Here is a 24,472-nt window from a genome sequence, read left to right on the forward strand (position 1 = left end):
TGGGAAATAAATAAATAAATAATTTTTTTTGGATTGTATAGCCATATTCTGGAAGCTTTCTCTCCTGACATTTCTCTCCTGTCATCTATGACAGGAATGGGGAGAGAATCAGGGCAAATCAGGGCAGACCTATGGCCATCAGGCACAGGAAACTTCTAGTCTTGATCCTTTTGATTCCTCCCCCATCTCCCCAAACTCCCCAAAATCCTAAATCTGGGGAAACTAAAGGGTGTGGTATTTACATACAAAACAGAAGTCTGCTATTCCTTCCATCAGCTTAGAAGCAATACTTTGAACAAGAAAGACCATGTGGATTGGGTTTTCAAAGGCAATGCCAAGTTAAAGGGACAATGCCATGTTCCAGAAGCATTCTCTTCTGACATTTCGCCCACATCTATGGCAGGCATCCTCAGAGATTGTGAGGTCTGTTGGAAACTAGGCAAGTGGGGTTTATATATCTGTGGAATGTCCAGGGTGGGAGAAAGAACTCTTGTCTGTTAGAGGCAAGTGTGAATGTTGCAATGGGCGAACTCTATTAGCATTGAATGGCCTTGCAGCTTCAAAGAACAAATACAGTTTGACACCACTTGAACCACCATGGCTCAATGCTATGGAATGGCGGGGGTACCAAACAATACGTCTCACACTTCCATAGAATTGAGCCATGGCAGTCAAACCACATTCACTCTACAGCAGGCATGGGCCAACTTCGGCCCTCTGGGTGTTTTGAACTTCAACTCCAACAATTCCTAACAGCTGTTAGGAATGTATTGTTGAAGGCTCTCATGGCTGGAATCACTGGGTGGTTGTAAGTTTTCTGGGCTGTAGGGCCATGTTCTAGAAGTTTTCTCTCCTGACATTTTGCCTGCATCTACGGCAGACATCTTCAAATGGCGTTTATATATCTGTGGAATGTCCAAGGTGGGAGAAAGATCTCTTGTCTGCTTGAGGCAATGTGAATGTTTCAATTGGACACCTTGATTAGCATTTAATGGCCTAGCACTTTCAAGGTGTGGCTTCTTACTTCCTGGGGGAATCCTTTGTTGAGAGATGATTAGCTGTCCATGATTGTTTCTTGTCTGGAGCTCCCCTGTTTTTGAATGTTGTTTATTTATTTATTCTTTATTTACTGTTACAATTTTGGAGTTTTAAATAATGGTAGCCAGATTTTGTTCATTTTCATGGTTTCTTCCTTTGAACTTGTCCACATGCTTATGGATTTCAGTGGCTTCTCTGTGTAGTCTGATATGGCAGTTATTAGAGTGGTCCAGTATTTCTGTGTCCAGGTTGGTTCATCAGGTGCTCTGCTATGGCTGACTTCTCTGGTTGAGCGAGTCTGCAGTGCCTTTCGTGTTCCTTGATTCATGTTTGGGGCTGCCTACTGGTTTTAGGGATCGTGGGAGTTCAAGTCCAAAACACCTGGAGGACCGAAGTTGGCTCGGGCCTGATCTAGAGTGTGGGTGCAGCTTCGTGGAGTCCAGGGCTCCTCTGGAAGGAAATGAACCTAGCGAAGAGCGGGGGAGGGGGGGTGTGCATCGGAGCCTCTCTGCTCTTCCTTCTCAGTGGGAATGAAATCCCAGGCCTCTCCTCCCAGTCCTCGCCCATTAGGCCTCAGTAGATGGCAAGCCCTTGCTCTGTTGAGAGAGACGGGAGGTCGCCCTCCCCTCCCATTTCCCTTGTTCGCCAGGTCCCTGCGCCTCTTCCTGGCCTCGGGAAGGGGATGCTAATGGGGCTGTCCCTGGCCATGGCGAGGCAAGGGGGGGGGGGCCGGGGGGCGCCCCGAGGGGAAAGGAAGCCGGGCAGCCAATTTGTAGCCCGGGCTGCGATGGAGAGGGGGCTTGATTGGGAAGAGAGAGGAGGCCGAGTGGAGGAGAGCAGAGGAGCGCAAGGCGAGGGGCGCGCGCTCTTGGAAAGCGGCAGGCCGCGCGCAGAGGGAGGCCGTCGGGATGCTCCGAGGCCAACCTGCCTGCCTCCCCTTGCTTTCCCAGCTCGCGAGAGGGCGGGGGCACTCCGCGCGCCCAGGCCTGCCCTCGCCTTTGCCCCTTCCCCACTCGCACGCGCTGAGAAAACCCGCCCCGGTTTCCTGACTCGACGGCGTCGCGGTGCCAGGGGGAGTGACGTCAGAAGCGGCTCTCCGCCGGGGAAAAGCCCAGGGCCCCGTCCCGCCCCCGCCGCCGCGCACAGAGCACCACGGACCTGCTCCACGCCCTACGCCGGGGCCAAAGGGCCACCCTCCACGGCTGGGCACCCAAAGACACCCGAACGTCTTCAAAGCCTGCAAAAGCCTCGGGGGGCCCATGGAGCCCACTCTGGGCGCTCGCTGAGAAAAGACCACTTTTCCCCCGGCGTGGCCCTTATCCGCCCATCTCGGCCGGGACCCGCGAAGGAGGCTAGGGTAAGCCACGCGCGTCTCTCGGACTCAAGACCTGAGGGGTGAGTGGGAAGCGTGTGGTGGGGGGGGGGTCCTTCCAGCCCTGTCCTCCAAGCCCAGAGAGCGCGCGATACGGCTCCCTCGAGGGTGCGGGCGGGAGGCCGCGGGGGAAACAGGCTCCCGCGTGACTCCCCAGCATCCCCGTCTCGGACAGGAAGCCCCCTTCTCTCTCTCTTCCTGGTCACTCCCCTCACACACACACACACACACCCTGAACCTTCCGCCTCAGCCCTAGAGGGCAGTGCCCCGTCCCCCACTTCGAGGGGGTGAGCCTTCTTATCCATCTCCTGCCAAGAACCGGGGAAATCCTTTTCTACTTCCTCTCCTTCCTTTTGCTCTTCTTCTTTTCCTCCGCTTCGTTTACTTTTTCTTCTTCTTCTTGTCCTTCATATTCTTCCTTCTCTTCTTTTCAGATCTTTTTTTTTCTTCCTCCTCTTCTTGCCCCTCCTCCCTTTATTCCTCTTGGTCTGCCTCCTTCCCTTCCTCTTCTTCATCCGTTACTTTTTTTTCCCTCTCCCGATTCCTTCTTTTTTTTTAGTTTTCATTGTCATCCTCCTTCCTTTCTTCTTCTTCACTAATTTATTTTCTCCCCCTCCTCTTCTTTCTCTGCTTTTCCGTTTTCTTCTCTCTTTTTTTTCTTCGTTTGCTTTTCCCCCCTCCTTTTCCTATCTGTCCTCTTTTCTGTTTTCTTTCTCTTTTCCGTCCTCATTTTCTTTTTCTTCCTCCTCCTATTCCGCTTCTTGTTAGTGTTTTCTTTTTTTCTTTTCTACTTTCACTTCTCTGAATTCCTCTTCTTTGTCTTCCATCTTTTTCCTTCTCCTCTTTTTCATTTTCTTTTTCTTCCTCTTCTTCCTCCTCCTTTTCTTCTTCATTTTCTGCCTCTTCGCGTCATCCTTTTCTTTTTTCTTCATCCACTTCCTTCTCATCCTTTTCTTTATATATTTTTATTTTCTTCCTCTTCTTCATCAATTTCTCTTCCTTCCCCCTATTCTTATTCTTCCTCTTCCTTTTCTTCGTCCATTTCTTTTTCTTCCCCTTTTTCCTATTTGTCCTCTTTTTTCTTCCGCTTCTTCCTTATTTCCTTTATATTTTTCATTTTCTTTCTCCTCTTCGTCACTTTTTTTTCCTTCCTCGTTTTTCTTTCTCCTCTTCCTTTTTTCTTTCTATTTTTTCCTATTCTTTCTCCTCTTCACTACTTTGTTTTCCTTCCTCCTCTTCCCCTTCCTCCTCTACTCCCTCTTCTTCATCAATTTCTTTTTCTCCTCTCCTTTCCTATTCCTCTTCTGCTTTGTTGTTCTCCTCCTTTTCCTCTTCTTCATTATCATCTTCCTCTCGGTGGTTCCAATAGGGAGTAGGGCGAGCTCCCGTCTGTCAGCTCCAACTTCTCATGAGGGGACATGAGAGAAGCCTCCCACAGGATGGTAAAACATCCGGTTTTCCCTGGGCAAGGCCCTTGCAGACGGCCAATTCTCTCACATCAGAAACGACTTGAAGCTTCTCAAGTCGCTCCAAGACCTCATCACACTAGAGAATGAATCACTTTAAATCTGGTTTCTGCTTCCTGCAGAATTCTGGGGTTTGTAATTTAGGGAGGGGCCTTTAACAGCCTCACTAAACTACAAACCCTAGAATTTTGCAGGAGGCAGTGTCTGGATTTAAAGTGGATTCATTCTCTAGTGTGATGAAGTATGAAAAAAACTTTTCTTTCTTTTTCTTCTTCTTCTTCCCTCTCTCCTCCTTCTGTGGCCCGTGGGCCTGAGTCCCCCCCCCCACATCCCCTGTTGCCCCCTCCCTCTCCCCATGCCCCCCCCCTCCTCCTTGGGTCTTCGGCGCGGCTCCCCTAATTGCGTCCCGGGCTTAGCCTTGAAGTTGCAAGTCCTTGACATCTTTATACCTTGTATAAATTCTCGAGGGCTCCTGCGCTTCGTCAAATCTGACAAATATGCCCGCAAATATCCTTCCGCGGTGAAGTGGGGGGGTGCGGCCTGGCTAGTCCTCCCGGCAGCAGAGGCCCCTCGGAGCCGGGCTCCTCTCTGGCCTGGCTGCGAAGGGAAGGGCCCCGGGCGGCGTGGGGCCGAGCCACCACAACCCTCCTCCTGCCCACCGCGGATGCGGGTGACAAGCAACGCCCCAACGCCCCTCATAAACCTTCTGTTTTTTATGGAATTCGATGTTCTTTTTATGGCCGCAGCTACTTGATCCTGAAGGCTCCGTGTGCCCAAGATCTCTCTCCCAGGGATTCCAGTCTTGCACACTTAATATTTTACAGGTGTATTTCTCTAGAGTTTATGTAACTGTCTTATGAATTATTATTATTATTATTATTATTATTATTATTCAGACGACTTTTCTGTGGTTATTTCCTTCCCGAAAATTGTATAATTTTATGATTTTTTAAAATGAGACTGAAAAAATGGTTTGATTTTTCAAAGACCTTCAAAATATTATGCTTTTAAAAAAAAATAGCCGAAATAAATATTCAATCTAACTAGGAAACTGGAAGTGAGCGTTTCAATAAAGTATATAGGAAATCAAAAATACTGGACTGGGCTATATGGCCATGTTCTAGAAGCATTTTCTCCTGACGTTTCGCCTGCATCTATGGCAAGCATCATCAGAGGTTGAGAAGTCTCTTAATTGTGGAGCCCTTAATTGTGGCTCCATAAAACACAAGACCTCACAACCTCTGAGGATGCTTGCCATAGATGGAGGCGAAACGTCAGGAGAGAATGCTTCTAGAGCATGGCCATATAGCCCGAAAAAACCTACAACAACCCAGTAATTCCAACCATGAAAGCTTTCGACAGGCCCTATGTGTGTATATGTGTGTGTGTATAGGCAGGCCCTGTGTGTATATGTATATATATATATATATATATATATATATATATATATATTTATGCACACGTCCCAGGATCTGATCCCAGGTTTTCTGTTAATCCCAGATTATCTGGCAGTGAGGACTCATATAATCCAGTTGAAAGCAGAAAACCTGGGATCAGATCCTAGGATATAGGAACTGTCAGGAAGGGCCCTTAATTGCGGCTTCTTAAAACGCAAGTGAAAATTCTGACATTAGTAAGACTCAGTTTTTGAAAACAATCGCTTTACACTTTGGGTCCTTCCACACAGCCCTATATCCCAGAATATCAAGACAGAAAATCCCACAATATCTGCTTTGAACTGGGTTATCTGAGCCCACACTCAGAAAATGTGGGATTTCCTGCCTTGATATTCTGGGATATAGGACAATGTGCAAGGGCCCTAGCTAAGGTGTTGGGGATAATGTTTTGATTCCTTATACGGTTTAGAGACTTGGCCTTAGTGCGCGTCCTTTACACTCTCTGTGTAGTTTAGTCGGATTAAAGCATGTTAACAAGACTCAAAAATATAAAGTACATTTACTGTTTAGGTCTTGAGACTGAAAACGCACAACTCTTGATAAAAACAGGACCTGAAAAAGGAATCCAACTTTTTTGAAAGCTGCCCTCTAACTTCCAAGCCCTATTTCAATCAAGATGAGTTACTTTAAATAAAACAACAACAACAACAACACACATATGTTTCAAATCGGGCTTTGAGTTCCTCAACGGGCTGCAATCCAAGCAAAACTCTGGTGAAAATGGATTGAGAATTAGAAGACTTTTACCCCAGTGAAGTAAGTAGGAAAACAATGGAGTAGACCAGGGATGGGCAAACTTGACCCCTCCAGGTGTTTTGGACTCTAAGTCCCACCATTTCTAACAGCCCCAGGCCCTTTCCTTTTTCCCCTAAGCGGCTGAGGGGGGAAAGGAAGGTGCCTGAGGCTGTTAGGAATGGTGGGACTTCGAGTCCAAAACACCTGGAGGTCTCAAGTTTGTCCGTGCCTGGTCTAGACAATAATTACTAACTATAGCTTGTTGATATGGCGACATTTCCAGATAAGTACCGCTTCTTCTAAGGCCTTGAATTGGTTCCTAATTTGAAAAACCAAACAAGGTCTTGGTTGCTCTGAGTTTTCCGGGCTGTATGGTCATGTTTCAGAAGCATTCTCTCCTGAAGTTTCACCCACATCTACCGCAAGCATCCTCAGAGGTTGTGAGGTCTCATTGATTCTCTAGTGGGCAAAGGAGAAACTGGCCCTACACATATTATCCTGTTTATACACGGGATGTAGACCAACTCTCTGGAGATAATGCATTTTGACACCACTTTAATGTTAGGGAATCCTGGGAGTTGCAGTCCGGTGAGGCACCCGCACTCTTGAGCAGAAAAGCCTATAGACTTGGAGCCATGGCGGTTAAACTGGTGTCAAACCAACTGCATCCATTTTATGGTGTGTGTGTGTTGTGCACCCATAGCTTTGGGGAGTATCCCATTGAACCCAGAGCGATTGACACAGGGCTAAACATAGGATCGGGTTGCACGTCAGCTTCTGCCCAAACATTACCCACGTTGGTCCAGTGCGAAATGGCATTCTAGGGGAATGAATACTATTTTTCCCTCCACTTTGATTTTTGTTTAAACACAGCGCCGCTAAACAGAAGATTCGGTTTCAAGCCTCTGCCTTTTCCTTTCTCCAGATCTTTGTTATTGTTTTTATTTGCTGAGTGCTTTCAAGTCGACTCTGTCCCAAACCGACCAGTTTCCTTGGCAAAATTGGTCCGAAAGGGATCTTCCAATGCCTTCAGCGTGGGCAGAATGAATGCAGTCTACACTGCAGAATGAATGCAGTTTGACACCCCTTTCACAGCCAGGGCTCAATGCTATGGAATCCTTAGAGCTGTAGTTTAGTGAAACACCAACGCTATTTGACAGAGAAGACTTTGTAAAACTACAACTTCCATGAGTTGCTGTGAGTTTTCCGGGCTGTATGGAAACTTCCATGCTTCCATAAAATTGATCCATGGCAGTTAAAGTGGCGTCAAACTGCATTCATTTTACAGTGGAGATACACCCAGGACCTCACCACACTAGAGAATGAAACCATTTTAAATCTGGTTTCTGCCTCCTGCAGAATTCTGGGTTTTGTAGTTTAGTGAGGCTTTTAAAGGCTAAACTACAAACCCCAGGATTCTGCAGGAGGCAGAAACCGGATTTGAAGTGGATTAATTCTCTAGTATGGTGAGGTACCCTGTGAGTCTCCCAGTGGGTTCCAGGATCGAAGTGGGATTTGAGCCCTGGTCTCCAGAATCATAATCGACACTGCTGGTTCCCCATCCTCCTCCTGCAATGTATCTGTGCATAGCTTAGTCCTGGGAGAGGGCGAAGAATGGATCTGTGTCTGGGAGGATGCCATTGGGATCCCTTATAAATCAGTGAGAAGTCTATTACGAGTTGCAGATGGTATGAATGAAACCCAGATCCTCTGTGTGCAAGTCTTTACCAAGAAATGACACCTCCTCAGTTAAGCCTGTCCAGAATGGCATTGGTTGGGGTGTCCGTAAACCAGAAAAAATAGAAGGCAAACAACAACAACAACAACAGCCGCTCTCGATCCCTGCTTTCCTCCGACTGTTTCCCCAAAGATCCCTTGGCAAGCCCTTCTGAAAGGCCCTTCTACCATCCCTCTGGGCACGAAGGCTTCCTTCCAAATAGATCCTAGACCTTCCCTTTTCCCTCGACTTCAAGGGAAGCGAAGGAACTTCCTTTTTAGCCAACCTCGTAATGGGCCCACCTTTCCAATGGATTCCCTTTCAAAGAAATGCTCGAGGGCCAGAACTATCCAAAATAAATGAACGCATCTAAAGGGCAAAATTCACGGAACAGTGTATTTCCTGGGGTGTTGTGGGTTTTTTGGGCTGTATGACCATGTTCTAGAAACATTCTCTCCTGACGTTTCGCCTGCATCTATGGCAGGCATCCTCGGAGGTTGTGATACCTCTGAGACAACCTCTGAGGATGCCAGTCATAGATGCAGGCGAAACGTCAGGAGAGAATGCTTCTAGAACCCACAGCAACCCAGTGATTCCGGCCATGAAAGCCTTCGACAATATAGTGTAGTTCCTTTTCCATCGGATGTTGAAGGCAATGGGGCTAGGAATCTGTTCTGAGAAAGGAAGCAAGATAGTCCAGGGCACGTTTTGTAGCAAATGTGGGATCCGGTCGGTTGAAATATGTGTTTTGTTTTGGTTTTGGTTTTGGGGTTGTTGTTTTGGTGTTTTTGGGGGGGGGGGTTGCTGATGTTTTCTCCATTTTTTTTCAATGTGGAAAAAAGAGCCGCAAAGATACATTCTGTTGTTTTTTTTAAAATTATTTTCAATGATTGTCGTTCTTACTTGAGGAAAGGATGATGGTGATGGTTGTGGTGGTGGTGATTGGAAGGCGGAAATAGCAAGCCTATACTGGTTCATGGGAAAGGGAGGGAGGGAGGGAGAAAGAGAGAGAGGACTTTCTCCTCTTCTTTTTGGCAAACGGTTCAATGAGCTGTTTTATTGTCCCCTTCCCGGCTCACCTTCAGCAGCCTCCTGCACAAACTCCCCTGTTTCCCCCCCTTTCCCCTCAATAGATTGGAAAACAAATCTGATCGTAGAAGAAGGGGCAGGCCGCCCTCGTGGGACTCAACGCTTTCCCCTTTTTTTCTGCCAGACTCATTTCAGGAAGCCTACCGTCTCCGGGTAAACTAGACTCCCCCAAAGGCACCAGATCCCATCTGATCTTGGAAGCTAAGCAGGGTCGACCCTGGTTAGAACTTGGATGGGAGACCGCCAACGCATCCCAAGTGCTGTGGGCTATATTTCAAAAGAAGAGGCTGACAAAACCCATCTATGAATATTATTTGCCTAAGAAACACATTTGAAATTCAGATAATATTCTTAAAATTTGGTAGAGAATATTCATAAATCGACAGGCGACTGCATACACGACCTTCGAAATTACATTTTGCCGACCAACCTCCAAAGACAGAGCCATCACCACCACCTTCTGATGCAGTTTATTCCACTCTGACACAGCTTTTAGTGTCAAGAAATTCTCTCTTGATATTTAGCTGGAGTCTCTTTTGCATGCTTTAGTCCCAGTTCAGTTCTCGATACCAGCCGGAAAAAACCTTGCCCCACTTTCCATCTGATATGCCTTCTCGAGTGCTGTCTCCTCCAAACTACAAAGACCCAGCACTCTCCATCATTCTTCCCAGATTAGCAGATCTTTTGCCACCTCCCATACCCTCCTCTGCGCCTTTTAGTGCAAGCCAGGCACTACCATAAACCCCAGGGTCAACCAGGGACCAGTGGGAGTGGATTCACCATCTTGCTGGTGGCTGCAAGATGCCCAGCTGGGAGTTAGTCCTACTGGCCTTCATCCAATTGTGATACCTACCTACCCATCAAAGACTCGGATATTGAGTGCTCCTTCCTATGCCTTCAAGTCGCCCCTTGACTTAGGAGGCCCCATGAATTTCAGGTTTTCTTAGGCAAGGAATGCTCAGAGTTGGGCTTGCCAGTTCCTTCCTCTGGATTATAGTTCAAGTATAATTCAGTTATAATCCTTGACGGTCTCCCATCCAAATACGAACCAGAGCAGCCTTCTGCTTAGCTTCCAAGGCCAGAAAATACCTGGTGCCTTTAGCCCTAAATTCAGATATTGCTGGACTGCAAGTCCTAGCAACCACAAGGGTAGCGACAGGAACAATACTGAGAAATACTGGGACTTGGGAGTCAGACAACATCTGGAAGACTGCAAGATGCCCAGCTGGGAGTTAGTCCTGCTGGCCTACATCCAATTGTGATACCTACCTACCCATCAAAGTATATTGGGTTTCTGACTTGGTCTTCCATTCAGTAGGACTGAGAGTGTAAACCTCCTTTGGAGTCTGATGGGATTTGTTTTCCTTGGGATTCCAGCCCTAAACTAAGCTCGAGAAGATAAATCGACAAACCTCCACCTCAGTTGAACCATTTTAAAATTTTGGGACCACAAAGGCCCCTTCGAAGCTGCCATATAAAATTCAGATTATCTGCTTTGAACTGGATTATAGGGCAGTGTAGAAGGAGCCATAGAGAACTGAAGGCCCCTTTCATCACCAATCCCAAAGTACAATGTATATATGTGTGTATATGACTATGTAAATATGTGTGTAGGTACACACAAATACATATACATATATGCAAATACACACACATATATGTGTGTGAGTATACATGTATGCATACATACACCTAGACACATATTGTCCATGTATACACATACATACGTACATAAACATTTATACACAAATATACATGCACATGTACATTTATATACTGACATATATAAATATGCATATACATATACAAACACACGCATACACTATATATGTGTGTGTGTGTGTGTGTGTGTGTATATATATATACACACACACACACACACACTGTATGCACCAATATACAGGCGCATAAACATGCATATACACCTATATCTATACACAATACTCCTCTAATGTTTGCATGTGTTGTTTTAATGTTGTTTTAAATTGTTGATTAATTGTCGTAAATAATAATAATAATAATCATCATCATCATCATCATATGAATAAACACACGTGCACATACATATATATAACAAACACACAAATACCGCGTCTGGTACATATATCAAATTATTATTTTTAATTTATGAATTTAACGCGCATTTTATTGGCGTGGATTTGTGTGTATGTTGTCATACATATTTTAATAGTGTTTTGTTTTATCGCTCAGGTTTAACCTTGTTGCACCCCACCCCCCACCCCCCCCCCCCCCCCACCCCGCCTCTAGCTGCAAGGAGTAGTGGATAATATGCTTGTTGTTGTTGCTGCTGCTGTTGCTGCTGTTACTGTCATCGTCTGTCAGCTCTAGCTTGCGGGGACAGGAGAGAAGCCTCCCAAAAGGATGGTAACACATGGGGCATCCTCTGGTTAACGTCTCTGTAGACGGCCAATTCTCTCACACCAGAAGCGACTTGCAGTATGTTCTCAAGTTGCTTCTGACACACACACAAAAACCAGACTCCCCGCTAGTTCCTCTCTGAGTCCAGGACCGAGGGAGGGGAGCTGAAAGTTATGGGGGGAGGCTTGCCTGAGGCCTGGTGCTGCTTTGGCGGGTCGCACGCGGGGCCTAGAGCTCAGGGGTGGAGAGGAGTCCCCACACCAAGCGGAAACCCCGTCCCTTTTCCGGGAAGGAGGAGGGTGAGGAGCCTCTTGTCCTCCTCGCCTTCAGCCCGGAGGTTAACACGGGGAGGCCGGGATCGGGGCGGACAGCCACCGATTCGGCAGCCAGAGGGAGCCTTGGGGTGGGGTGTCGTTTGTTTCTGTCAGGATGAATTAAGCCTTCGGTCTTTCTAGCCCCCTTCTGTGTAGCCCCTTCTCCCCACGGGGCCGCCGCTTGGACTGCAACCTAAGAAGGACTTCGCCTGGTGCCCCGCTCTGCCTTGTCTCCTCCTATCAGGATGCATACGGTTTCCCCGATTCTTCCCGCCCACGGGAATCGCCGCGGGTGGAAAAGTGGAAGGACCCGGCCTTTCTCTGCATTGACTGTTTATTTACTCCTTGCTTCATATGGCAGTGCCGATGGACTCCCATTCCCAGTGTGCTGGCTGACTGGGGAGTTCTGGGAGCCACAGTCCCCGAAAGCAAGCCCGGCTAAGCTTCCTCGGAGTCTCGTAAGAGGGAGGGAGGGAAGGAAGGAGGGCGCGCAGGTAGGTGGTCCTGGACCATTGATTCCCCTAATCTGCTTTTTCTAAACTGACTTTATCCACTTCTCGGGGGCTTAAAGAAGGAATGTCACTCGAAAGACACGGTGGCCCAGGGGATCCCAGGCAGGAGATGATGTGAATTGTGTGAGTGAGCTCCCCAATCTTCTTTCAAGGGGGAGGGGACCGTAATAATGAAACTAAAAGGGGGGCCTTTGCGCTTCGAGCAGGGAGGCGGGGGTGCAAACATGGCTCCCAGGGCCTAAGCCTCCCTAGCGGCATCTACACAGTGGGATGAATACCAGTACTGCCAGGGACTCATGCCATGCAATCCTGGGAGTTGTAGTTTGGGGAAGCACCGACTCTCTTCGGCAAAAACTTTGTGGTGCCAAACTGCATCCACCTACCAACAAAGGATTCCCCCAGGCAGTAAGAAGCCAGACCTTGAAAGTGCAAGGCCATTCAATGCCAATCAAGGTGGCCAATTTAACCTCCAACAGACAAGAGTTCTTTCTCCCACCCCGGACATTCCACTGATATATAAACCCCATTTTCCTAGTTTCCAACAGACCTCACAACCTCTGAGGATGCCTGCCATAGATGCAGGCGAAACGTCAGGAGAGAATGCTTCCGGAACATGGCTATACAGCCCAGAAAATTCAAAACAACCCTGCGTTCATTCTGCACCCAGAGCAAAGGCTGGAGCGTTTAAATGGCCCAGTTTAACTTGGCTTCCAGGACCGAAAGCAGCCCTTGAAAGAGACACAACCGAGGCCCTTGCCGTCTCCTTCCTTTTCCGCCCAGAAGCCCCTCCATCGGCATCTCCAGACCTCCACTCGTCCGGTCGAGAGAGATTGGATTCTGTTTCTTTGCCACAAGAAATGGTGGGAAGTGTTGTTTCCTCTCTCCGCTTTCCCACTTCCTGTCTTTCTCTCCTTCCTTCCTTCCTTCCTTCCTTCCTTCCTTCCTTCCTTCCTTCCTTCCTTCCTTTTGTTAGGCTCGATTCCAAGTCCAGAGCTTTCTCACCCCTCAGCATCCGCTACAGTGGGTCTACTCCAGGCATGGGCCAACTTCGACCTTCTAGGTGTTTTGGACTTCTTAAGGGGGGAAAGGAAGGGGCCTGAGGCTCTTAGGAATGGTGGGAGTTGAAGTCCAAAACACCTGGATTGAGGGCCCAAGTTTGCCCATGCCTGATCTACTCTGATCGGAACTGAGGACTCGAGTGGGGTCTTTCCCCCTCTTCTTTTTGGCAAACGGTTCAAGGAGCTGTTTTATTGTCCCGCGTAAAATAAAATGCCCTATAAAACCCCGCGGGGCCCTGGATTCTTGCCACGAGGGGAGGCCTGTGGGGCGCCTCCAGCCGAGCAGCCTTTCCCTCCTCCCCAGGGATGAAGCCCAGACCAAAAGGGGGCGAGGGAAGGATCCCCAGCCTGAGACCATTGAAACTGCCAGGGCCCAATCCAATGGGATCATGAGAGTGGTAGCTTTACAGGGTCTTTAGGCAATGCCTCCCCAAACTACAACTCCCAGGATTCCATAGCACTGAGCCATGGCAGTTCAGGCGGTGTCTTGCTGGATTCACTCTGCAGTTAGAGCCCTCCCTCGCCAGTCATCAAATGCGTTTAGCGGCAAACTGGAATCGAGACTCCGAAGCAAACCCACAGCTTGACTCCAAGCCCCTTCTGTGGATAGGGAGACCTCGTTTCAGGAATCTTGATTGGTTGAGCCAGATACCTCGCTGGTTTCGAACTCTAGAAACTCGAGATGCCCTCCTTTGGGGAGAAAAGACTCACCCAAAGCTCATCCTTTAAACGTCAGTACTGTATGTCCTTCCTAATAAAAGACGTCTGGAACTGAGCTTCACTGACGGCTCGTTGTTGTTGTCGTTGTTGTTGTTGCCAAGGGGCCCTTCCCGTTTGATGGCTGTGGCGTGGGATCTGGTCTTTTGTTGCCACAGACCAAACTTTGTGGACTTTTGGGAACGCGAGTGGGTGTGTTTTGCACTGGGCCGAGAGCGATTTCTTTCCATGGAGATTTTTTTATTCGTGTCAGGAGGGACTTGAGGATTTCATTTGATGCTTTACCATCCTTGTGGGAGGCTTCTCCCATATCCCCGCATGGGGAGCTGGAGCTGACAGAGGGAGCTCATCCGAGCTCGGGATTCGAACCTCCGACCTGTAAGTCTTCAGTCCTGTCAGCACAAGGGTTTAACTCATTGCGCCACCTGGGGCTCCTTTCAGAGTGAATGTAGTGGTCATTGGCTCAAATGGCCAGCGTGATGTAACGGTCTGGACCTGGAACTAGGATCTGGAAGGATATGGGTTCGAGTCCCTCTCAGCCATTGCATCCAATTAGGCAAGTCCCATCTTCTCGGCCTCAGGGGGCGTCAATGCCAAGTTTCATGATCACCTCGCCATGTCTAAATGGACAACAGCACAGCATTGTTTATGAATGCTCTAGAGTCCAATTTTCTCACACCAGGTCAACTTGTAGTTTCTCAAGTCGCCCCTGACACACACACAAAGTACGAAGAGTCAGATGGATGGAAGGAGAGGGAAACAGATTCACAACAGACCTCACAACCTCTGGTGATGCCAGCCATAGATGTGCGCTAAACGTCGGGAGAGAATGCTTCTGGAACATAGCCATGCGGCCCGGAAAACTCACAGTAACCGAGACTCCAGAAAGCTGAAACGCACCTGAGATGACCGAAATGGCCTTTTGGTCAGTATGAGGAACTCCATTCAAATGTTAAATGAACTCTTCTTGGTGGTGGTTGTTATCAAATGCAAGAGACCTGAAATGGAGATGGCTGAAATGATGTTTTGTTTACTATAAGGAATAGGATCGAAACGTGAAACGAAGCCTAGCTGGTTGTTAAATGCAGTGTACAGCTTCTACAAGTTATTTAGTGTCCCTAAAGCACGAGGCCCTGGCAAACAACCCAAGCCACCCCTCACCACCTCAGTCAAAGGCCCAGTGGGAAAGGGAACACCTCAGGCTGCGTTCCCATGTACACCTTCGCCTGGAGTGTAACTGGCACTTCTTTCTGAGCAAAATGGACTCCATAATTTACGGAGTTACCTTTTGGCTGATTATCAGAGGAGGCAAGGGTTAGGGGTTAGGGGGTGTTTTCTCTCATATCAACAGCTGCTTTGTGCGCCTTTCCAAACGTTGTAGTCCAAAATCAGTTCCCAATACCCTGTCGAAAATGATTTCCAGATTGTAGCCATCACTGGGAGATGTCGGGCCTGGTTCCCATTTAAATCCCGGGCATTTCCATGGGCGAAGCAGGCAGGCACCCTCCCTCCCTCCGCAGGCCAGTCAGATTTAGGCCTATGGAGCTCAGGGCCCTGGCTTGGGCTTGGGTTGAACCTCTCTTCTGACCTTTGGAGTTAAAGGGTATCAAGGCTCCCTTATAGTTGTATTGCTGGTTTAGGCTTCACTTCCCCGCTTCCTTGACCACCAGTGGACTTGGAGTATTGGATTGATTTCCCCCTTGACTTGTCTCCACAACTAAAGGTGATTGCTTCTTGTGTTGTATCTCAGAAGCTGGATCTATACTGCCATATCATACAGTCTGAACTGCATTATGTGGTCAGTGTAAACCAGGCATGGGCCAACTTGGGCCCTCCTCCAGGTGTTTTGGACTTCAACTCCCACAATTCCTAACAGCCTCAGGCCCTTTCCTTTTCCCCCTCAGCCAGGAGTTGAATCCAAAATACCTGGAGGAGGGCCGAGGTTGGCCCATGCCTGGTATAAACCCATATAATGCAGTCTGAACTGTATTGAACTCCATTATATGGGTCAGCACTGACGATATGGTCCAGTTCAGATTGCATTGTATGCAGTGTAGATCCAGACTAAGAGGAAAAAGCGCTCTCCTTAATATTTTACTTACTGGATTTACGCTTTGGCAAATGCCATATTTGGGTTTTTGTTTTGTTTTTTCTTATGCCCAGGCTCTCCCACCAACTGCAAACACCTTTGTCTTAAAAGACAGCTGCTAGATGTAAAGGGGCTCAAAGTCAAATCGATTTAACGTCCGGGAAATCGGATTAATCGATCTGGTTGTTTGGTGGAGCAAGCACAGTGAGTTTAGACCTCGATGATATAAACAATGCAGGCTAAAGAGAGATATAATAATGCCCACACCTAGCCATCATACTATTTACGTAGATGGCTACGACGGGAATGTTTTGATGTTTTACCGGCATGGGGACCTGGAGCTGACCGAGGGAGCTCATCCGCTCCTCCCAGATTCGAACCCGACCTGTCGTAACCCATTGCCCCATCAGCAATGTCTCTTCCTACTGCTGCTCCTCCTTATCTTAGCTGCACCCCTGAAGGAAGCTCTTGGAGACCGAAGCCCGCCTTAAGCCCTTCTTTCTATTCGGCGGGAACACCTCTCGGTTCAACCCGAGAGAAACGTGGCTCTTGCTTCTTGGTTGGGACCCGACGGAGGGGACCGGGGCTGCCCAGGCCACGCACTCTCTCCTTTCGATTAAATGGGAAGCCACCGCCGCGTCTGAAATGGGAGCCGCCAAATCCCAGGACAAAGAAAGAGAGCGAGTTTCTCCCTGGACTCAAGCAGTGCTTGACTCCGGATTGTTCGATCCGTGGGTCGCGCCACTTCCAATATGATTCAACCCACGACATGAAGCTACCGAGAAAAGACTGCAGAATTCATACAGTTTGACACCACTTTCTGTTGGGGAATCTGAGCTGTGAGCTCAAAAATAACCCTCAGTTGTGGTGATTCCACCATAAATGTAGCAGAAGCAAACTTCCTAACCAGCAGAAAATATTTATTGAAGTAAAAGAAATACATTTTAGTGAGGATGCACATTTTACCTCTCTCTTTAGGCAAAATGTAGCTGCAAGTATTTTTGGCAATGCTTTGGAATCCTGGGAGCTGCAGTCTGTTGAGGCAGCAGCACTCTTTGGCAGAGACGGATAAAGACCTTATGAAACTACAGCTCCCATGATTCCATAGCACTGAGCACTACAGTGCCTAAATTCACAGACATCCCTGGAATTCTGCCTCTAGTTTCTTAGGCGAGTTCATTAGGGCTCATCACACTAGAGAATGAATCCACTTTAAATCCGGTTTCTGCCTCCTGCAGAATTATGGGGTTTGTAGTTTAGGGAGGAGCCTTTAACAGTCTCACTAAACTACGAATCTCAGAATTCTGCAGGAGGCAAAACCGGATTTAAAGTGGATTCATTCTCTAGTGCCGATCTCCCTTCTAGAACTGGTGTGCGCCGGCTTGTGTGTTGTGTGACCTTCTGACCTCTCTTGGAGGCCAAGCCAGCCAATCCCATTCTCAGATTAAAGACCCAGTGGCCTACAGGCTCCTGTGAGACCTCTTTCTTAATACACCGGTTTAAAAAAACCCGAACCCTATCCCTCCAGAGTCGGGCAAAATTCATTGGCTTCTCCAGTCCTCCAAATCCAGGAAGCTGAGGAAAGATTCTTGGTGTGGCGCCCTTTCTGGAGGTAACACGGCTCAACGATTATAACAAACAAAAAATACCAGTTAGATTATTTTAACCACTCAAAACGCAAAACTATTTCTGTCAGTAAACACGCACCAGAGTGCGTGTAAGGGCCAGCACGTCTGAATGCGTCGAGCCTTTGCATGAGGATATTTCTGTCCTCTTTCCAAAAGGGCGACAGGGAAACGCTGATCGTTGAAAAGATATCTCGTGTATATACAACACTTGCAAATAAATCATAGGCAGCCAGGCATCTCTGGATCCGCGTTGGCGAGGTCCCTGGGCGCGCCAGAGAAGAGCCCCCTTTCTAGAGAAAGAAAAGAATCACGACTTCATTCTCATAATAAGCTTCTCCTTGGACTTGGAGAGGAAATGGTGTCACTTGCTGTTTAACGATTTTCAGTAATTTATCGGCAAAGCGCTAATAAACCTGCCCCAAATCCGAAGGAGAGGAGGCGGGGGAAGCCCGGATTGGGCCGCCAGGTGCCTCGGGTGGAGTGGGGGTGGGGGGGGGGGGGGAGGAGGCCAGATGAATGAGATCCCGGTTTCACTGCCTGCGCCAAAGGTCCTTCCCTGATCTATTGGGTGCTGCGGGGTCATTTGTTGGAGAACCAGACTCCTGAGGGGAGGGACACCCAACCCCGCTCTCGGCCGGAATGCCCTTTGTATGAAGGAAGGGAGTCTAAAGCTTTGGATAAGTCCCTTGTGCGTCAGAAGAAAAGAAAACCTCTCCAGATAGCATAATTGTACCAGTTTGATCCCAGTTTCAACGGCGGCACCATCCTATGGAATCTTGGGATTTGTAGTTCGAGAAGGGACTAAGAATATATTATCGAAGGCTGTCATGGCCGGAATCACTGGGCTGCTGTGAGTTTTCCGGGCCATGTTCCAGAAGCATTCTCTCCTGACGTTTCGCCTGCATCTGTGGCAGGCATCCACAGAGGTTTTGAGGTCTGTTGGAAACTAGGAAACATGGGGTTTATATATCTGTGGAATGATGTACAGAGTAGGAAAAAAACTCTGCATATTGCATATTAATCACCTTGATTACCACTGCAAAGCCTGGCTGGTTGCTGCCTGAGGGAATCCTTTGTTGGAAAGTGTTAGTTGGCCCGGACTAAGAATTATTTCGTCCCTCCCCCCCCCCCCCCAATAACCCCAGGATTAGAGGTTATGATTACATTGAAATCTACAAGCATGTGGACAATTTCAACAGCAAGGAGAAAACCATGAAAATGAACTAAATCTGGCTACTAGTATTTTAAAAACTCTAAAATCGTGACAATAAATAAAGAGCAAACTCAAAAAGCATGGGAATTCCAGACGGGAAACAATCAGGGCCAGCTAACACGTCCCACCAAAGGATTCCTACAGGCAGGAAGCAGGCTTTGAAGCTGCAAAGCCATTTAATGCTAATCAAGGTGGCCAATTGCAACATTCACACTTGCCTCAAACAGACAAAAGTTCTTTCTCTCACCCTGGACATTATTCCATAGATATATAAACACTACTTGCCTAGTTTCCAACAGACCTCTCAACTTCTGAGGATGCCCGCCATAGATATAGGCGAAAGATCAGGAGAGAATGCTTCTGGAACATGGCCATAGAGAAAAGAATTTGGCCAGATTAGAGAAGAATTTGAAACTACAAAGTCCCAAATTTCATTAGATGGATCCATGGATATTAAAGTGGTGCTTTCAATGTTATGATTCAGTATTTTGGACACATGGGAGACATTTCTTGGGGGGGGGGGGATCTCAAAACCTCACCCAAGCCTCACTTAAAGAAGACTACTAATCTGGCCATTTTTTGTTGTTGTCGTTTGAGAAATTGCCTACTGAAAAGAATGGATGGCTGTCGAATGCGTGCAGATTGACACCACTTGAACTGCCAGGGTTTAGTGCTATGGAATCATGGGAGTGGTAGTTTAACAAAATCTTTACCCTTCCTTGCTAAAAACTGGTGCCTCATCAAACTACAATCCCCATAATCCCATAGTCCTGAGCCATGGCAGTTCGACTGGTGACAAAATGCATTAATTCTACAGTGTAGATCAGGAATGGACAAACTCGGGCCCTCCAGGTGTTTTGGACTCCCACTATTCCTAACTGCCTCCCCACCCCCCACCCCCCAGCCGCTTAAGGAAGGGGCCTGAGGCTGTTAGGAATGGTGGGAGTTAGGAATGGTGGGAAGTCCAAAACACCTGGAAGGCCCAAGTTTGTCCATAGCTGGTGTAGATGCACTTTGGGCATCTGTGTGAAAAGTAAGAGGGAGAAGTAAGAGCCATCAATGAATATAGGAAGTTGGGTTTGTTGTACAGCCGCGTTTTGGGGTCTCCCGCCTGTGTTGGGAACAGATGCTTTCTATTTGGGGCGCGTTTTTTCCCTGCCCACCTCCTCCTTTTGTTCCCCTGGAATGGGAGGCATTTGGGAATGACTCCTTGAGGCGTTTGAACCCTCCCACGGCCTATAGGAAAGTCAAGAGAGGTCGGGATCTCATTCTGCTCTTTCCTGAAACTCGTATGGTTTGGCTTCCCAACGGGAGGATAAAAGGCTCCATCCCAAAAAACTCCGGTTTGATATCTAGTCCATTTCTCTGTTCAGAAATTAGACTATAAATGTCCCAGTTTCGAAATGGAAGCTTTAATTCCACTTCTATTTGAAACAGATTTTGATTTAAGCAACTGACCGTTCATTCATTCCGAAGCTTTGGGAAAATAATCCTTAGGGATCCCAGTGCCACTGAGTTTCAAATCAGTTGAATTACTATATCATCTTTTGTATGGGTGCATCTACACTGTAGAATTAATGCACTCTGACACCACTTTAACGACCATAGTTCAGTCCTATGGGATTCTACGAGTTGCACTCAGCACTTTCCGTCAGAGAAGGTTTAAGACCTTGTAAAACATACAACTACCCGATTCCATAGGATTGACCCATGGCAGGTAAAGTGGCGTCAAGCTTTATTCATGCTACAGTGTAGATGCACCCTATATGTATCAATAAATGCATATTTCGTACATGTTTACTCCGAAGTAAGACCCATTAAGTTTAGTGATCTTTCTAAAATAAATAGAATAGAATAGAATAGAATAATAATAATAATAATAATAATAATAATAATAATAATAATAGTTTAGTGATATTTCCTCCAAATAAATTGATATAGGCTTGCTATTTAAAATCGGAGCACCCTTTCTTTGGAGGACAGCATGGTAGAAATTATGTAGAATCCTGCCTTTCTTTGGCATCCTGACTTGACACCCTGATGTTTGGAATATTCCAGGAAAGTATATTGATAGGTTTTTTTTTAAAAAAAAAAAGAAATGTACATATATTTATGTCTATGAACTTACTTAAACATTATATATACATTTGCACGCACACACACTATTAAGTATTAAGTATTAAGTATTAAGTATTAAGTATTAAGTATTAAGTATTAAGTATTAAGTATTAAGTATTAAATATTAAATGTAGAATCATAGAGTTGGACGAGACCTCGTGGGCTATCCAATCCAGCTCCCTGCCAAGAAGCAGGAAAATCGCATTCAAAGCACCCCCGACAGATGGCCATCCAGCCTCTGTTTAAAAGCCTCCAAAAAAGGATTATAATATAATATTTATTTATTTGCTGCATTTGTTGACCGCCGTTCTCTATTATATACTATAATATAATATAATATAACAAATATATAGCATATAGTGTATATTGTATATGGAATGGTTCTATATACAATATACATTATATACTATATATTTATTATATTATATACTATATATTTATTATATTATATTAACGTTCTATGATATAATATTCTTAGCAGCTGGCTGTTCAACTGGATTGCCTGAAAGGAGGCACACTTGCAGAAGATAATTCCAATACAGATATAGATAGATAGATAGATAGATAGATAGATAGATAGAATTTTCTTAGCCATTGTGGTGAGCATGAGACTACACCCCTGAAAATCAGGGTTCAAGTCTCTGCTCCGCCATGGAAACCTACTGGGTGACCCTGGGTGAGTCGCACTCTCTCAGCCTCTAAGGAAGCCTCCTCTGAATAAATCTTGCCAAGAAAAACCTAGGTAAGGGTTACCATAAGTTATAAGGAAAACGAGACTATTTACTTGTGATGTTATTCTATGGCTCGAGACACCCCATATAAGGCGAATAGAGTGGCTGGGGGAAAGTAAATAGTTAATCGTTTAGGTCTTCAGTCGGAAGATTACTGGAATTCCCTGAACGCAAACAAACCTCGCCCTTTCCCCTAAAGTTTGGAGAAAGATAGAACAGAATTGCATTGGCCTTGGCATGATTTTAGGTGAGCCGCGACCTGGTTAAGACGGGGGTGGTTCGTCGGCTTATGTATGTTTGCCTGGAAGGAAATGAACAGCGAAATCTATGTTTTCACATTTAGCCTTTTTGTGAAGCTGCGGGTATGAGGCTGGTCTCCGGCCTGTGTGTTGAACTCAGGGTGCATCTGCACTTGCAGAACAGACAGGGACAAACTTGGGCCTTCCCTCCAGGGGGTTTTGGACTTCAACTCCCACCATTCCTAACAGCCTCAGGCCCCTTCCATTTCCCCCTCAGACGCTTAAGCGAGCCTGAGGCTATTAGGACCATGGAAGTTAAAAGTACTGTCAATCGCCCTGAGTCGCCTGTGGGATGAGAGGGAGGGTGTATAGATATAGTGAATAAATAAATAAATAAACTATATTAATTTTACAGCATAGACGCCCCTTGAGATTCGTTCTCCAGGTATTGAATAGCCTTGCAATTTCAAAGCCTGGCTGCTTCCTGCCTAGGGGGATCCTTTGTTGGGAGGTGTTAACTGGCCCTGATTGTTTCTTGCCTGGAATTCCCCTGTTCTCTGAGTGTTGAATCCCGCCGAGGAGTCCAGATGGAGGGGAGCCTCCCTCCTGCCTTGTGCCAGGCACCCTATGTGCCTGTTCTGGTTGGGACCAAGGTGCCTGGTGTGGACTGCAAGGCGGACCCCGCCCCGCGGAGAGGTCTGCAAAGGAAGCTTCCGAGCCGGGTTAATCGGCGGCCAACCTTTCCCAGGCACGCTCGGCCCACAAGGCCGCCACGCCTCGTTGGAGGCATCGATCTTGCCTGATCCCCAATGATCCCCCAGCCCTCTGGACCTGGCAAGGAGCGAGGTCTTGATCCTACTCTGACGGGCAAACCTGTTCCTCCGCCCTTTTGCCCGAAGGACTGGGAGAGTCCCACAAGGAGGCGGACCCACCGCATTTGACAGCAGCAGCAGATGCAGAGGCCACAGCCTGGCGGGACTGGCTGCGCATGCCCAGAACGCCACGGAGGTGAACCTGCCTATGTCGAAAGGGGAAGATCACATGAATCACAGAATCATAAAGTTGGAAGATACCATCCAGCCCAACCCCATTCTGCCATACAGAAAAACACAATCAAAGCACCCCCCACAGATCCAGCCTCTGCTTAAAAACTTCCGGAGATTCCAACATCTTCCCATGCATTGATGATGTTTTTGATGATGATGTTTTTGATTAATGCTGGACTGATTATTTTAGATTGTGTCTTGAATTTTGAACCTTGTTCTTTCTATGTTGTACACCTCTGTGAGTCGCCCCCCCCCCCCGGGCTGAGAACAGCGGTATATAAGCAAAGTAAGTAAATAAATAAATAAATAAAACAAATGCATCATATTCCACTGCTGAACAGCTCGTCTGGTCAGGAAGTTCTTCCTAATGTTGCGGTGGAATCTTTTTTTTCCTGCAATTTTGAATCCATTGCTCTGTGTTCTTAGAGCAGTGGTTCTCAACCTGGGGTCTCCGGATGTTTTTGGCCTACAACTTCCAGAAATCCCAGCCAGTGTACCAGCTGTTAGGATTTCTGGGAGTTGAAGGCCAAAACATCTGGGGACCCACAGGCTGAGAACCACTGTCTTAAAGCATTAAAAAAAACAAGCTTCCCCTTGCTCAATGTGACCTCCTTTCAATTATCTAAACATGGCTAACATGGGTTGCTGTGAGTTTTCCGGGATGTATGGCCATGTTCCAGAAGCATTCTCTCCTGACGTTTCACCCACATCTATGGCAGGCATCCTCAGAGGTTGTGAGATCCGTTGGAAACTAGGCAAGTGAGGTTTATATATCTGTGCAATGTCCAGGGTGAAAGAAAGAACTCTTGTCTGCCTGAGGCAAGTGTGAATGTTGCAATTGGCCAACTCGATTCGCATTGAATGGCCTTGTAGCTTCAAAGAATGAATACAGTTTGACACCACTTGAACCACCATGGCTCAATGCTATGGAAAGGCTGGGGGTACCAAACAACAGATCTCACACTTCCATAGAATTGAGCCATGGCAGTCAAGAGAAAGAACTCTCTGCCTGAGTCAAGTGTGAATGTTGCAATTGGCCACCTTGATTAGCGTTGAATAGCCTTGCAGTTTCAAAGCCTGTCTGCTTCCTGCCTGGGGGGTCCTTTGTTGGGAGGTGTTAACTGACCCTGATTGTTTCTTGTCTGGATTTCCCCTGTCTTCAGAGTGTTGTTCTTTATTTACTATCATGTCTCATGTTGACCTTCTTTTCTCCAAGCGAAACACACCCAGCTCTTTAAGCCACTCCTCGTCGGTCTTAGCTTCCCAAATCTTTGATCATTTTGTTCATCTTCTCTGGACACATCCTAACATTTCAATATCATTCTTGAGCTGAAGACACGTGGGCCACTAGAGAATGAATCCATTCTCTAGCGGTTGCTGCCTCCTGCAGAATTCTGGGGTTTGTAGTTTAGGGCGGAGCCTTTAATAGCCTCCCTAAATTACAAACTCCAGAAATCCGCAGGGGGCAGAAACCGGATTTAAAGTGGATTCATTCTCTGTTGTGATGAAGTGGACAGTTTCCCAGGCGAGGTCTGACCAAAGCGGAACTTCCCT

At 47.0% G+C, this 24,472-nt stretch overlaps 1 protein-coding gene across 2 annotated transcripts in view; it reads left to right on the plus strand.

Moving 5' to 3' along the window:
• The first annotated feature begins 2,177 nt into the window (after positions 1-2,177).
• Positions 2,178-24,472, plus strand: part of PITX1 (paired like homeodomain 1) — a 67,854-nt gene continuing 45,559 nt past the window's right edge. The window contains exon 1 of one of the 2 annotated variants that reach the window (XM_060765302.2): positions 2,178-2,433. The gene's annotated coding sequence lies outside the window, so the exon portion shown is untranslated. The remainder of the gene's footprint in view (positions 2,434-24,472) is intronic. The other variant, XM_060765301.2, reaches the window with a different exon arrangement.

The sequence above is a fragment of the Anolis sagrei genome, chromosome 2, assembly GCF_037176765.1.
Source record: "Anolis sagrei isolate rAnoSag1 chromosome 2, rAnoSag1.mat, whole genome shotgun sequence".
Classification (NCBI taxonomy): domain Eukaryota; kingdom Metazoa; phylum Chordata; class Lepidosauria; order Squamata; family Dactyloidae; genus Anolis; species Anolis sagrei.